This window comes from Microtus pennsylvanicus, chromosome 11 (assembly GCF_037038515.1).
Source record: "Microtus pennsylvanicus isolate mMicPen1 chromosome 11, mMicPen1.hap1, whole genome shotgun sequence".
Taxonomy (NCBI): Eukaryota; Metazoa; Chordata; class Mammalia; order Rodentia; family Cricetidae; genus Microtus; species Microtus pennsylvanicus.
Window position 1 is genome coordinate 44051127 of NC_134589.1, and position 14125 is coordinate 44065251.

The 14125-nt window shown below is 42.9% G+C and overlaps 1 protein-coding gene and 1 pseudogene across 2 annotated transcripts in view; one reads left to right on the forward strand and one right to left on the reverse strand.

Moving 5' to 3' along the window:
* Window positions 1–14125, reverse strand: part of Ssh2 (slingshot protein phosphatase 2) — a 239868-nt gene that overhangs the window by 78018 nt on the left and 147725 nt on the right. The window lies entirely within an intron of this gene.
* Window positions 8700–9552, forward strand: LOC142831902 (small ribosomal subunit protein uS5 pseudogene; annotated as a pseudogene).

The window sequence follows — 14125 nt, forward strand, 5'->3', positions numbered from 1 at the left end:
GCCAGGTGGAGGTGGCACACGCCTTTAATCCCAGCACTCAGGAAGCAGAGGCAGGAGGATCTCCGTGAGATTGAGACCAACAGAACTAGTTCTAGGACAGCCAAGGTTACCCAAAGAAACCCTGTCTCAAAAAACCAACCCAAACCAATCAAAAAATAAAAAACAAGGGGCTGGAGAGATGGCTCAGTGGTTAAGAGCATTGCGTGCTCTTCCAAAGGTCCTGAGTTCAATTCCCAGCAACCACATGGTGGCTCACAACCATCTGTAATGAGTTCTGGTGCCCTCTTCTGGCCTACACACATACAGACAGACAGAATATTGTATGCATAATAAATAAATAAATATATAAAAAAAAAAACAAAACAACAACAACAACAAAAAAACAGGGCGGAAAAAGACATGCACTTTATGACTGCAAGAAACTCAGAAGCATATTTCTAAGTAAGGCAAAAAACATAACTTTGTATTCCTAAAGGAATCCAGATTACAGTGAAGGAAATAGAAATGCAGGTATCATGCTGTTCTGGATGATTAGGCATTCCCCATACCTACTATACATACAGCCCCAGACTGGACAATACCAGAAACAGCAAATCATACCTGGAAGCCATTCCCCTGGGACATCAAGTCCCAGACACAGATCTATGGATGAATAGAGGTAGCAAGGTTAATTCTGTCCTTATGAATACAAAAGTACAGTAGACCAATTAGTAAATCACAAGAGTTTAGGCTTCCAGTTCTTACTGATTAACTACAACCATCAGGCCATTTTAATTCCTGCTAATTTTCCATCTTGACTCTGTTGTGCAATGACAAGTAAAACTACAGTCAGTTATTTGTTTCCCCCTTTTCTATTTCTTACAGCTGAAGAGAGCAGAGTCTGGGGAAGGCCTTTATTCAAGTCCATGACACAAATTACAAGGAGGACTGACTGACCTTTCTGCTCTTTTCCCTATGGACCTTAATTGGGGCGAGGGAGAGACAAAAAATTAAAATATTAGAAAATGTCTTTTAGGTTTGTTCATTTTAAATGTTCATTTATGAATAAGATCTTATTTCATTGTTTCCTTGGTAACATATATTATATCACATGTATGTTTGATAGAAACAATAATTTTATTGTTGACTCTACAATTCAGTCTTCCAATTTAACACATCTGGTCTGATGTTTGCTATTTCTGGCTATCTAGCAACAAATCTTCCTCTTCTAACATAACCCATCTTTCTCATTCATTCATTCATTTTGGTATTATTATTCTGAGTGTTGCATGTTAGACAAATCTCTACCACTGAGGAATACCCAAGGCATGTGTGGCACAAGTCACGGCACTAGTGGAAGACAAAGGACAACTTTCTGGAGTTTGTTTTCTTATTGTTTCTGAGGCAGGGCCTCTCTTGTTTTTGCTGCTACACTTGTACTATATGGCCTGAGGGCTTCCAGAGATCCTCCTGTCTCTGCTGCCTATTTCATGACAGGAGTGCAGGGTTATAGATGAGCACTTACGTGGGCTCAGATTGCTTCCTACCATTGAGTCATCTCCCTGGGCCCTCTTTTTGCTTTTAAGACAGTATCTCAAGGATGCTTAAAGCAGGCCTTGAACTCACGATTCTCTTGCCTCAGCCTCCTGAACAGTGGAGAGGACAGGCCTACAGTAGCAGATCTGGCTACTCTGTTTCTTTTTTCGGAAACTACCAAATGTGGCCTTGGTGACTTCCAGTTCAGGATCTTTGAGAGGCTGTGAGGGAAGCTGAAATGTGGCTTATGTCTGGCCTGATAGAATCTTTCCTCTGGGGCTAAGAGTCTTAAGCAAGTGAACCAAAGGAAGAGGTATTATAGGGTATGGTCATGCTCACTATGGGGAGCTGCAAGTTCTCTCCTAGTCTGTTTCTGTTTAACGGCCTTCCAAGGATACCCTTCATTTTAGCTGTTCTCTGAGCTGGGTCCTTTAGCACTCCCATCCACTAAGTGTACTCTACGTTGTTTAATAAATATTTTGCTTAAAATAGTTTAAAATTCATTTCTGAGTTTGCTACCAACTCCCAAGTATCAAATGAGGCCAGCGATTCGAATCATTTGCCACAAGCCACACAGCTGATTAACAACAGAGCCAGGTTACTAAGCTCCCCATATCACCTGACACTCAGGATGGCATGTAACCTGTTAGATATTATCATCAAAGGATATACTGCTATCCTAATAGTTTGAAGCAAGTACATTTAAAAACACACCTAGGGTAGACAGATGGTTCAATGGTTAAGACTGTTTGCTGCTCTTGCAGAGCACTGGAGTTTGATGGGTGATTCACAAGTTGACACCTTCCACAGGCACCCACATGCATTTGTGCACACATATGTGCATACTCATATATGTAAATAAAAAATAAATAATAAATCATTTTAAAAGAAAAATTAATATATAAAGAAAATTACTACATATAAAACAAAACAAAATGCACATTTGGTCAGACAGGTGTGATGGTGTGTGTTTATCATTATAGCACATAGGAGGTTGAGTCGGAAGAATGAAAACTTTTATGAGTTACAGACAAAGACACTCTTTTTTTTTTTTTTTTTTTTTTTTTGGTTTTTCGAGACAGGGTTTCTCTGTGGCTTTGGAGCCTGTCCTGGAACTAGCTCTGTAGACCAGGCTGGTCTCGAACTCACAGAGATCCGCCTGCCTCTGCCTCCCGAGTGCTGGGATTAAAGGCGTGCGCCACCACCGCCCGGCCTCAAAGACACTCTCTTAAACAAATGAGTCAGCCAACCAACCAACTAACCAAACAAAACCCCAAGTGCTGGATCTGGCCAATCTGTGTATATAGAACAAAGGTAGGATTTGATGGCGACATTTGTTATTTGCTCTGTTTTTCAAGCTTTTTGTTTGTTTGTTTGTTTTTGAGACAGGGTTTCTCTGTATAGCCCTAGCTACAGCCCTGTGTAGTTCTGGTACTTGTTTTGTAGACTGGGCTGGCCTTCTAAGGATTCTTAAACAGAGTTCAGGCCTGAGTGGGAAAAGATTGAGATATATTCCCATGAGGTAAATATGTTCATATTATTTAAATTGTTCCCTTTTCCATCAAGTTTTTCAGGTATTAAAATTGACTTTAGGGGCTGGAGAGATTTCTCAGCGGCTAAGAACATTGGCTGCTCTTCCTGAGGACCCGGTTTCAATTCCCAGTACGCACATGGCAGCTTGCAACTCTCTGTAGTTCTAGTTCCAGGAGATCTGATACCCTCGCACGGACATACATTCAGCTAAAACATCAATGCATATAAAAATAAATCATTAAAAAAATACGAAACTACCCCCTCCCCAAAATGGCTGGGCAGTGGTGGTGCACACCTTTAATCCCAGCACTCAGGAGGCAGATGCTGGTGGATTTTTGTGAGTTCGAGACAAGCCTGGTCTATAAAGTGGGTTCCAGGACAATCAGGGCTACACAGAGAAACCCTGTCTCAAAAAACCAAAGGAAAAAACAAAACAAAACTAAAACTAGCTATTAAAACCAAAAGCAGGGTGTGGTGCCACAACTCTTTAATCCCAGTATTCAGGAAGCAGGTGAATCTCTGTGAGTTTGAGGTCAGTCTAGTTTACAGAATTTCAGGTCAGTAAGGGCTACCCTGTAACCCTGCCTCAAAACAAAACAAAACAAAAAAGAACCATCAACCAACCAACCAATTTTCCTCGACCCAAGTTAAAATGTCAGGAAAACCATGGGCCTTTAAATGAAGGCAGGCAAGTCTACCACAGGTGAAGAAGTACATAATTACCCAGTCCTTGGCTTCCTTATGGTATTCTAGAGGACTAAGAGCATTTCTTTCTACATATTATCTGACCACATACCCATTTTATCTCCTTACAGAGACTTAAACCTTTTAGCATTTGATGTATATTTTATTTTTTTTTTATTTTTATTTATTTATTTTTTTCGAGACAGGGTTTCTCTGTAGCTTTGGTGCCTGTCCTGGAACTAGCTCTTGTAGACCAGGCTGGCCTCAAACTCACAGAGATCCGCCTGCCTCTGCCTCCCGAGTGCTGGGATTAAAGGCGTGCGCCACCACCGCCCGGCCGATGTATGTTTTAGAAGAACTATTAAGCATTAAAGACCAAAGCTGGTGGATGTAGCACAGGGCTTCATATAATAGCAAGAGGGCCCAATTTATATCCTTTGTGAAACTGGTGCGGATCTAAAATAATTTTGATTTTACGATGGACAAGAGAATGTATTCTTGGATTCCTTCAAGTTGCTCCAAACTCTGAGATAGCAGCCTGGCTCCCAAACACTTTCCAGTTTGAGTTAAACCTGAGTTCAGGCCTGCCTATCACACTGCTGCCTTGCTGTCTCTGCAGCTGCCATTGCAAAGCTCAGTTTCAACCTTGTCTCTAGCAATCATCCAAAAATAACTCTCCTAAACAACAAAACCACCACAATAAAATACAGAGTGTCCATGAGAGCAGGTGGTCGGAACACAAAACAGGCCATAGACATCGGTGACTGACAGTGATAGCAAGTTCTGTTTTGTGAGGAAGTCTTTCTCCAAGAGGAGAAATAGCTCACATCAAAGGAGCCCATTTCCCTTACAGGCTGAGTTAGCAAAGCTCATTCCTAGAGTCTTGATTCAAACATTTCTTTAGAAAGGAAAAAACTTAAAAGTTTCTAGACTTAGAAGTGATGACCTGAGCAGTTCTTTCCCAGCACTTAAAGCACTGGACATGCCAAGAAGACATGATGAACATTAGCAGGAAGGAAATTTAAAGTGATTGATAGGAATAGACAAAACAATACAAAATAAGAAGAGAAGCACTTACGGCAAGCTACTCAGCATTTGAAGAATCATTCATTTTTGTGATTTAACAAATGCTTTCCCAGGCACTGAAAACATCCCTGCAGCAGGAGGAACGTGAGGTAAGCCTTCAAGTATTTGGTTAAGAAGTCAAATCTCATTTTCAGTCAATCCATTTCCTCCTCTCCCTTAGAAAGGCCTCTTCTAGGGTTCAGGTCATTCTATTCATTGTCGGCACCTTTGACATCCTTGCTACTGTCAGTTACCTATTCCTCAATCTCTTTCACCCCGGCTTTCCCTACAATTTAATGGGACTTTATAGTTTATTCAACAACTTTGCCCCTAAACTTCTCATCATTCCAATTTCCAAAACCCTCATTGAGACTTTTCAAATAGACCTCAAATTCTCAAGTTCCCTCTGGAAGACATGAAATATTGATGGATTTGGTTTCAGATATTATCCTCTCAGGCTGGAGAGTGGTGGCGTACACCTTTAATTCCAACACTTGGGAGGCAGAGGCAGGAGGATCTCTGTGAGTTCGAGGCCAGCCTGGTCTACAGAGTGAGTTCCAGGACAGCCAGAACTGTTACACTGAGAAACCCTGTCTCGAAAAACAACAACAAAACAAACCAACCAACCAAACAAACAAAAACCATACTATCTTCTGACTAAAGGCAATTTTCCTTCTTTTGACTCCTGTATGTTAACTCCATCTTCAACCTGAGGGAAACTTCTAGTCCCTTGATTCCTAATTTTTTACCAGACTATCAACACTCTCTCTCTCTCTCTCTCTCTCTCTCTCTCTCTCTCTCTCTCTCTCTCTCTCTCCCTTCCTCCCTCCCTCTCTCTCTCTTTCTCTCTCTCTTTTTGGTTTTTCGAGACAGGGTTTCTCTGTGGCTTTGGAGCCTGTCCTGGAACGAGCTCTGTAGACCAGGCTGGTCTCAAACTCACAGAGATCCACCTGCCTCTGCTTCCTGAGTGCTGGAATTAAAGGCGTGTGCCACCACTGCCCAGCCTTGACTTTTTTTTCTTAACCAACATAACATCATGTGGCATTTCCCAACTGTTTTCCCAGAATTATACCTCCTTGCTCCTGAGCTTAAAATTGTATAGTTTAATGAATTATTTATTACCTGCCTGAGCAAGTAAGCACCTTGTTTTTAAAAAATATTTATTTATTTATCATGTATACAATATTCTGTCTGTGTGTATGCCTGAAAGCCAGAAGAGGGCACCAAACTTCATTACAGATGGTTGTGAGCCACCATGTGGTTGCTGGGAATTGAATTCAGGACCTTTGGAAGAGCAGGGAATGCTCTTAACCACTGAGTCATCTCTCCAGCCCCATAAGCACCTTGTTCAATGTTATCTTTTCAGTGTTGAGCAGAGTGCTTAACACCAAGTGAACATTCAATAAATATACAGTGTTTATATAAACAAGAGAAACGAAGTCCAACGCTGGAAAAGATTATAAAGCAATGCCTCAGAATGTCACAACACACCTATGGTCTTAGTTAAACCAAGGTCAGAGATGACATCAAGAACATGGAGATAATCCAGCTGGGCCCTTTACACCTCACTACAATTCCTCCCCTTCCCTGTCAATCCGAACCTTTGAACCTTCGTGCTCCCCGACATCCCACGTTCCACTGCTAACCTGCCTTCTACAATGCTGGGGATGGGGAAGCTGCTGTGATTTCTCCCAGCTACTCCCTCTGACCTCAAAACTTACTTTCTTTCTTTAGTGAGAGACAACAATATATCCTGGGTCCTTAATTTCATTTCCTTACTTCCTAGTTCGTATTGCTAGGAATTGCTTTTTCCTAGCCTGGAAATATTCTCAAGACTGGATTTTTACATTCTTAAAAAAAGGCACACATGGGTGTGTGTGGGCGCAAACACGCAAACACACACACACATACTCACTCTTAACCTAGTTTTGTGTCCCTTCCTAAAATATATTCATTACTAAAAAAAAAAAACATAAAAAAATCTGTACCCACTGTTGTCATTTTCTTCCCTTGCCAGTCATCCAGTCATTTTCCCTCTCATGTCATCTCACTTCTCCCATGTGACTCCTTTGAAACCCCTCTTCATCCAAAAATGATAGACCCGGAGGGCAGAGACTATGGGTGTTCACTTCAACAATCTTTTGCTCTTCACTGAACACCTCATATGTAAACACTTTCCATCTCCTCGAGACTCTACTTCCAGATAGCTTCTAAAATACGGCATCTATTCTGAAACTCTTGGGCATCCCAGTTCAGTATTTTGTCAGTAGTACTCCCCTATCCTGGCCACTGTATTTAAGCCATAAAGATGGTATTTGAAAATGAATTCACAAACAAGTAACTGTATTTAAAAATCACGGGCGGGTAAGATTGCTTAGCGGATAAGGCAGTTTGCCACCACACGATGGCCTGAGTTAGATCCCTGAGGTCCCATACAGCAGGAAAAAATTCGTTCCTGTAAATGTTCTCAGACCTTCACAGGTGTTCATGGTCCCTAAGCATCCTACCTACCCACACAAATTGAATAAAGTGTTGAAAAAATAGAACTTCTCTTGAAAACCTGGAGTGTTTGAACAGAAACAACAAAGTCCTTCTAACGCCCGGCTAGGGTATGCAGTAGTGCTGCCTCTTTAGACAGCACACCATGGGCTGTGAGAACCAGAGGACAGGGACACTAGTGTGTACACCTGAGACAGCACACCATGGGCTGTGAGAACCAGAGGACAGGGACACTAGTGTGTACACCTGAGACAGCACACCATGGGGCTGTGAGAACCAGAGGACAGGGACACTAGTGTGTACACCTGAGACAGCACACCATGGGCTGTGAGAACCAGAGGACAGGGACACTAGTGTGTACACCTGAGACAGCACACCATGGGCTGTGAGAACCAGAGGACAGGGACACTAGTGTGTACATCTGAGACAGCACACCATGGGCTGTGAGAACCAGAGGACAGGGACACTAGTGTGTACACCTGAGACAGCACATCATGGGCTGTGAGAACCAGAGGACAGGGACACTAGTGTGTACATCTGAGACAGCACACCATGGGCTGTGAGAACCAGAGGACAGGGACACTAGTGTGTACATCTGAGACAGCACACCATGGGCTGTGAGAACCAGAGGACAGGGACACTAGTGTGTACACCTGAGACAGCACACCATGGGCTGTGAGAACCAGAGGACAGGGACACTAGTGTGTACACCTGAGACAGCACACCATGGGCTGTGAGAACCAGAGGACAGGGACACTAGTGTGTACATCTGAGACAGCACACCATGGGCTGTGAGAACCAGAGGACAGGGACACTAGTGTGTACACCTGAGACAGCACACCATGGGCTGTGAGAACCAGAGGACAGGGACACTAGTGTGTACACCTGAGACAGCACACCATGGGCTGTGAGAACCAGAGGACAGGGACACTAGTGTGTACACCTGAGACAGCACACCATGGGCTGTGAGAACCAGAGGACAGGGACAGGGGACACTAGTGTATACACCTGAGACAGCACACCATGGGGCTGTGAGAACCAGAGGACAGGGACAGGGGACACTAGTGTGCACATCTGTGTTTAAACAAGGGCAGAGAAAGAGTCTCCAATAAATAGCATTTGAACTTTCCACCGTTTGAACCTGCTGCTCTATACTTAGAAGGGGATGCAGGGACTAGAAGAGGAAAGACAGAAGGAGCAGCAAGGAAATCTTCTGAGGCACAACTGAGGCTTGTTGCTTTGGGAGACAGCAAGGAATTAGAGGAAGTCAGCGGTCAGCAATGAGTTTTGGAAGGTGTCTACAAGGTGTCAGTCTCCTGGTGATGGCTAATCCAGCTTCCAACATGCAAAACACAGAAACTTCTCCTTTTAAAATGTAATGGGCACTTCTTCTTCTAGAAAACACCAAATGGCGGATGACACCGGTGCAGTGGGAGGGCCCAGAGGACCCGGGGGCCCAGGATTAGGAGGCTGTGGTGGCTCGCGGAGGTAAAGCTGAAGACAAGGAGTGGATTCCCGTCACCAAGCTGGGCCGCCTGGTTAAGGACATGAAGATCAAGTCCCTAGAGGAAGATCTACCTGTTCTCCCTGCCCATTAAGGAATCTGAGATTTTTGACTTTTTCCTGGGAGCTTCCCTAAAGGATGAGGTTCTGAAGATCATGCCCGTGCAGAAGCAGACTAGGGCAGGCCAGAGGACCAGGTTCAAGGCTTTCGTCGCTATTGGGGACTACAATGGTCACTTAGGTCTCGGTGTCAAGTGCTCCAAAGAGGTAGCCACTGCCATCCGAGGGACCATCATCTTGGCCAAGCTTTCCATTGTCTCTGTGCGGAGAGGCTACTGGGGGAACAAGACTGGTAAGCCCCACACTGTTCCTTGCAAAGTGAGAGGTCGCTGTGGTTCTGTGCTGGTGCGTCTCATCCCTGCCCCCAGAGGCACTGGCATAGTCTCTGTTCCTGTGCCCAAGAAGCTACTGATGATGGCTGGCATTGATGACTGCTACACATCAGCCAGGGGCTGTACTGCCACCCTGGGCAACTTTGCCAAGGCCACCTTTGATGCCATCTCTAAGACCTTCAGCTACCTGACCCCCGACCTCTGGAAAGAGACTGTGTTCACCAAGTCTCCTTATCAGGAATTCATTGACCATCTTGTGAAAACCCACACCAGAGTCTCTGTTCAGAGGACCCAGGCTCCAGCTGTGGCCACTACATAAGGGTTTTTATACAAGGAAAATAAAAGTGAATTAAGTCTGTTAAAAAAAAATGTAATGGGCATTTCTTTTTTTCACTTAATCTTGCTCAATCATTTAATCATTTGATATTATGGACTTTTTGTTAGCTTGTTTTGATTTGTTTTAGAGACAGTCTCACTGGGTAGTGCTGACAGGCTTAAAACCTGCTACATAGACTAGGTTTGCTTTGAGCTTGAAGTATTCCTCCTGTCTCTGCCTCCTGAGTGTGAGGTTACAGACATGTTTCAGACTATTCCTTCATATTCTCATTTGTGGCTGTTATTTTTCGGTCAATCTCTTAAACTATCATGTGTCCCATGATTTCATTATCAGCCTCTTTGCTTGCTTTATTTATTTATTTATTATGTATACAATATTCTGTCTGTGTGTATGCCTACAGGCCAGAAGAGGGCACCAGACCCCATTACAGATGGTTGTGAGCCACCATGTGGTTGCTGGGAATTGAACTCAGGACCTTTGGAAGAGCAGGCAATGCTCTTAACCACTGAGCCATCTCTCCAGCCCCCAAGCCTCTTTTCTTTTTATACATTCTCTTGGATCTATACTTAGAGCTATCCTCCTATATATATGCTGATGATTCTGGACTATTCATGCACAATGTTAAAATTTATCACCTGTTAAGAGTACAGATGTGTGCTTAGTTTTTATTAAAAAAGTTATTTTACCATCTAGGTTGAATTTTCCATATAGAGCCCCCCCCCCACGAGGGTTTCTCCGTGTAACAACACTCTGGCTGTCCTAGTGTCCTAGAACTAGCTCTGTAGAACAGGCTGGCTTCGAACTCACAGAGATCAGCCTGCCTCTGCCTCCCAAGTGCTGGGATTAAAGGCGTGCACCACTACCGCCTGGCTAATATCTTACTCTTAAAATAAAAGTTGGTATGATGCAGAGATCACTGGTTAAGAGCAATCGCTCTTCTAGAGGACATGATTTCAGTTCCCAGCATATACAATAGGCTGCTTACAAATGCTTGTAACTTTAGCTCCAGGAGATCTGACACTTGCTTCTGGACTCTAAGGGTATCTGCACACATGTGCACATACACACATACACATAGCTAAACAATAACAAAATATTCTAAAAATAAGCAAGACCTCACTGGCAGAGTGCTGATAAGATGCAATGCCCTTTTGTTAACTTACAACCAAAAACCAAATGATGATACCAGAACGAGGAAAAAACAAGGAAGTGGTTGCATGACAAAATATTTGAACTTCTGCTTAAGAAAAACTGGGTTAAAAAAAGTTATACATAAGAAAAATGGGAATATTAGAAATGGTTGTCAAGAAGGATGGTGGCAGTGGTTGTTTTTCTTCTCTTTTCATAAAGAAAATTAAAGTTATAATGTGCTTTCAATTTTTAAAGAAGAAAAAAGAGGAGGCAAGAGAAAGGAGGGAAGGAAGGAAACTAAACAAGGCAGTGAAGGAAAACAGCACCGTGGGAACAGAGTCAAGCACACAAACAGATGTTTTGCGTAAGCTACATTTTAGAGACATCTGCCTTTGTGCAAGACTTGAAAAGTAGAGCTGTGGTCAACAAGTTTTTCTCTGCATGAGGGGTGGGGCTTAGAGGAAAGTGAGCTGTGAAGAAACCAGCAATTACAACTCACAGGGCAGAGAAGTACAAAGTTTTTTAGGTTAACTTCTATGTTCACGGCCTACCTCTCTGCCCCAAATAACTTCCAGCGGCAGTGTTCACTAGTCAAACAAGGAAGAACTCTTGTCTTTTTGTTTTTAGTTTTATTTTCATATCTCTTAGTATTCAGGCATCTGTACTGGCCTGACCTTGGGTATACATCCTCAGCTGTAGCCACTAAGAGCACCTCCTGTGCACACTCACTATGTTTCCTTTTAAAAGGGCCCGGCCCACCTCCCATCTCTCCCTCTTTCTGTCTTTGTCTGTCTCTCTCTCCTCTCTTCTCTTCTGCCACTCCTGTCCCCAGAGGCCAGTCTCCCACTTCCTCTCCCCCCTTTTCCCATTCACCTTTCCCCAATTAAAAAAAATATCTTTTCACCTGAGCTCTGTCACATGGTGTCTTTCCCTTGCGCCACTTTTTTTTTCAAATTGTAACAATATGTATTTTTTTTTTGCCTAAATGTGTGTATGCATGTGCATTGTATGCATGCCACATGCCTGATGCCAGGCAAAAGAGGGTGTCGGATCCTCTGAAACTAAGGCTACAGATGGCTGTGAGCTGCCCTGTGGGTGCTGGGAATTGAACCAGGGTCCTCTGCAAGAGCACCCAGTACTCTTTAACCAGCTAAGTTACTCTCTAGTCTCTGCCCATGTCTTTTTATTTAAGTGACTGAGGTTCTTTACCATCAACAACATTTAACTCTTAGACAGCGCTATCCCACCCTTGTGGGAGAACAGATGAGGTAGAACTTACTGCCTAAAGCTGTCTTCTTCCTTCTCCCTTTCTTGTTCTTACTCTAAATAAAAAAGCTTATCATATGCAGAAAAACTTAGGTAAAAGCAAAGATAACACAATTGTTGATCTGCTCTACTGCTTTGTGTCTTATGTATATTCAATTTCCTTTCTGTTTAGTTAGATGAATATTTTAGGTCTATATTGTTTGCTTTGTATGAAGACAGTGTAGGAAGACTGCCATACTACTTCATACAGTGCCCAGGGTAATGCCATATAGTTAAATAAACATTTGGAAATGGTAACAGGGATGCCAAAGACTGAAGTAGACTTTAAAATAAAGTATGAGTGGTATTGTGTCTTCTCTGGTGTTTACTTGGCAAATAAGGAAGGTCACATAGTTTAACAGACCGCAGGAGAGGTTCTCTTACTTGATCTTGTTTGGCACCTTGAGTTGGCAACTCCTTCAACTCAAAAAAGAACTTTCAACTGACTTGCAAAATCCTATGTTGTGCTCTATCTTGAACTTCCTTTTTTGAGAAGTCGGGTATGTTATATGGGTTACTGCTCTACATCTGTCTTCTGGGCAAGCTGAGTACAAAAGACTTAGAAATCTCTTGTTCAGATACTGGAGCCTCCCTGGGTCTGATATAGTAACTTTTCCCTTCTGTAACAAAGGAATGCCATATGTAGGTTTGTATAAATGTGTTAGGTTAAAACTAAATGGACCGCTAACCTAGTCTGATAAATCCCACACAGCACCAAATTGTATCCTCCCACTGGAGAGAGGATGAAGCAGAGCAGAAAGCTACAACAAAGTAATCAAAGACTATCAGCTGCATGGAGACTTCAGCTCAAGAGGAACTCATTAAAGAGCAAGAAGGAGTCTAGTCTTTTTGTGTTTATATAATTGAGCAGTGTGGCTAGTCTTAAAGTGTGGCTGTAAGAACTATTCAAAGGATCCTAAATCATCATCATCATCATTTTACACACACACACACACACACACACACACACACACACACACACACACACACACACACTCTCTGTTTTTGTGAGACAATCTCAGAATGTAGCTCTGGCCTGGAATTTGTTCTGTAGACCAGGCTGTTCTCAAACTTAGAGATATCTGCCTGTCTCTGCCTCCCTAGTGCTGGAATTAAAGGTGTGTGCCACCATGACCAGCTAGCAACAATTTTTTAAAAAAGTGCTGCAGTTGCTTTTGAAAGTCTGCTTTTAAATTACTTTGCAAGAACGCATCATTAAAAGCAACAGCAAAAACAACACAGGGGCTGGAAAGATGGCTCAGTAGTTAAGAGCACTGGCTGCTCTTCTAGAGGACCTGTTTGATTCCCAGAACCCACATGGTGGCTCATAACTGTCTGTAACTCTGGTTCCAGGGAATGCACTGCCCTCTTCTGGCCTTTGAGAACACCAGGCTTGTAAGTGGTGCACAGACATAAGTGCTGGCAAAAATATCCACAGACATAAAATAAATTAATATTAAAAAATATATTGAGTCAGATGGTGGTGGCATAGGTCTTTAATCTCAGTGCTTCAGAGACAGAGGTAGGTGGATCTCTGTGAGTTCGAGGCCAGCCTGGTCTACAGAACAAGTTCCAGGATAGACCACACAGAGAAACCCCATCTTGAAAAAAAAAGTTTATTATTGGTTTCATTCAAAAATTATTTACTGAGAATGCATCATGCAGCAAAGTACTATCCTAGGTACTGGCAATATAACAATAAACATAAAATTCAAAGAGGTAGGATGAGACAAGTCAGTGAAATGCCAGGCAGTCTAAATGTGCTAAAAAAACAAAACAAAACAAAACAAAAAACCCAAACCCAAATAACCAAACCAGTGGTTCAGAGGCTAAAAGTAACAGAAAAGCATAGTCAAGGAAGGGCTCTCGGACCAGGATGATATAGGGCAAAGGGTTAAATTAACAGTAAGTGAAATACATCACTGCCCTCCAAGAGAAGAGGGCAGGGGTAGAACTGTCCTCCTCCTGGACGATTTGTCCTGGAGAAACAGAGACCAAGATCAACTATTGTCTTAGTTAAAATGTGGAGAGGGCTGCTGTAAACATGAGGGAGATAAGCAGGACAGATCCCGTACTGCTTGCCAAGGAATTTGGACTTTATCTTGAGCATAGCAGAAAGCCATAGTTTACCACAGTAGAGGAAATGGGCTGGAAAATGGGT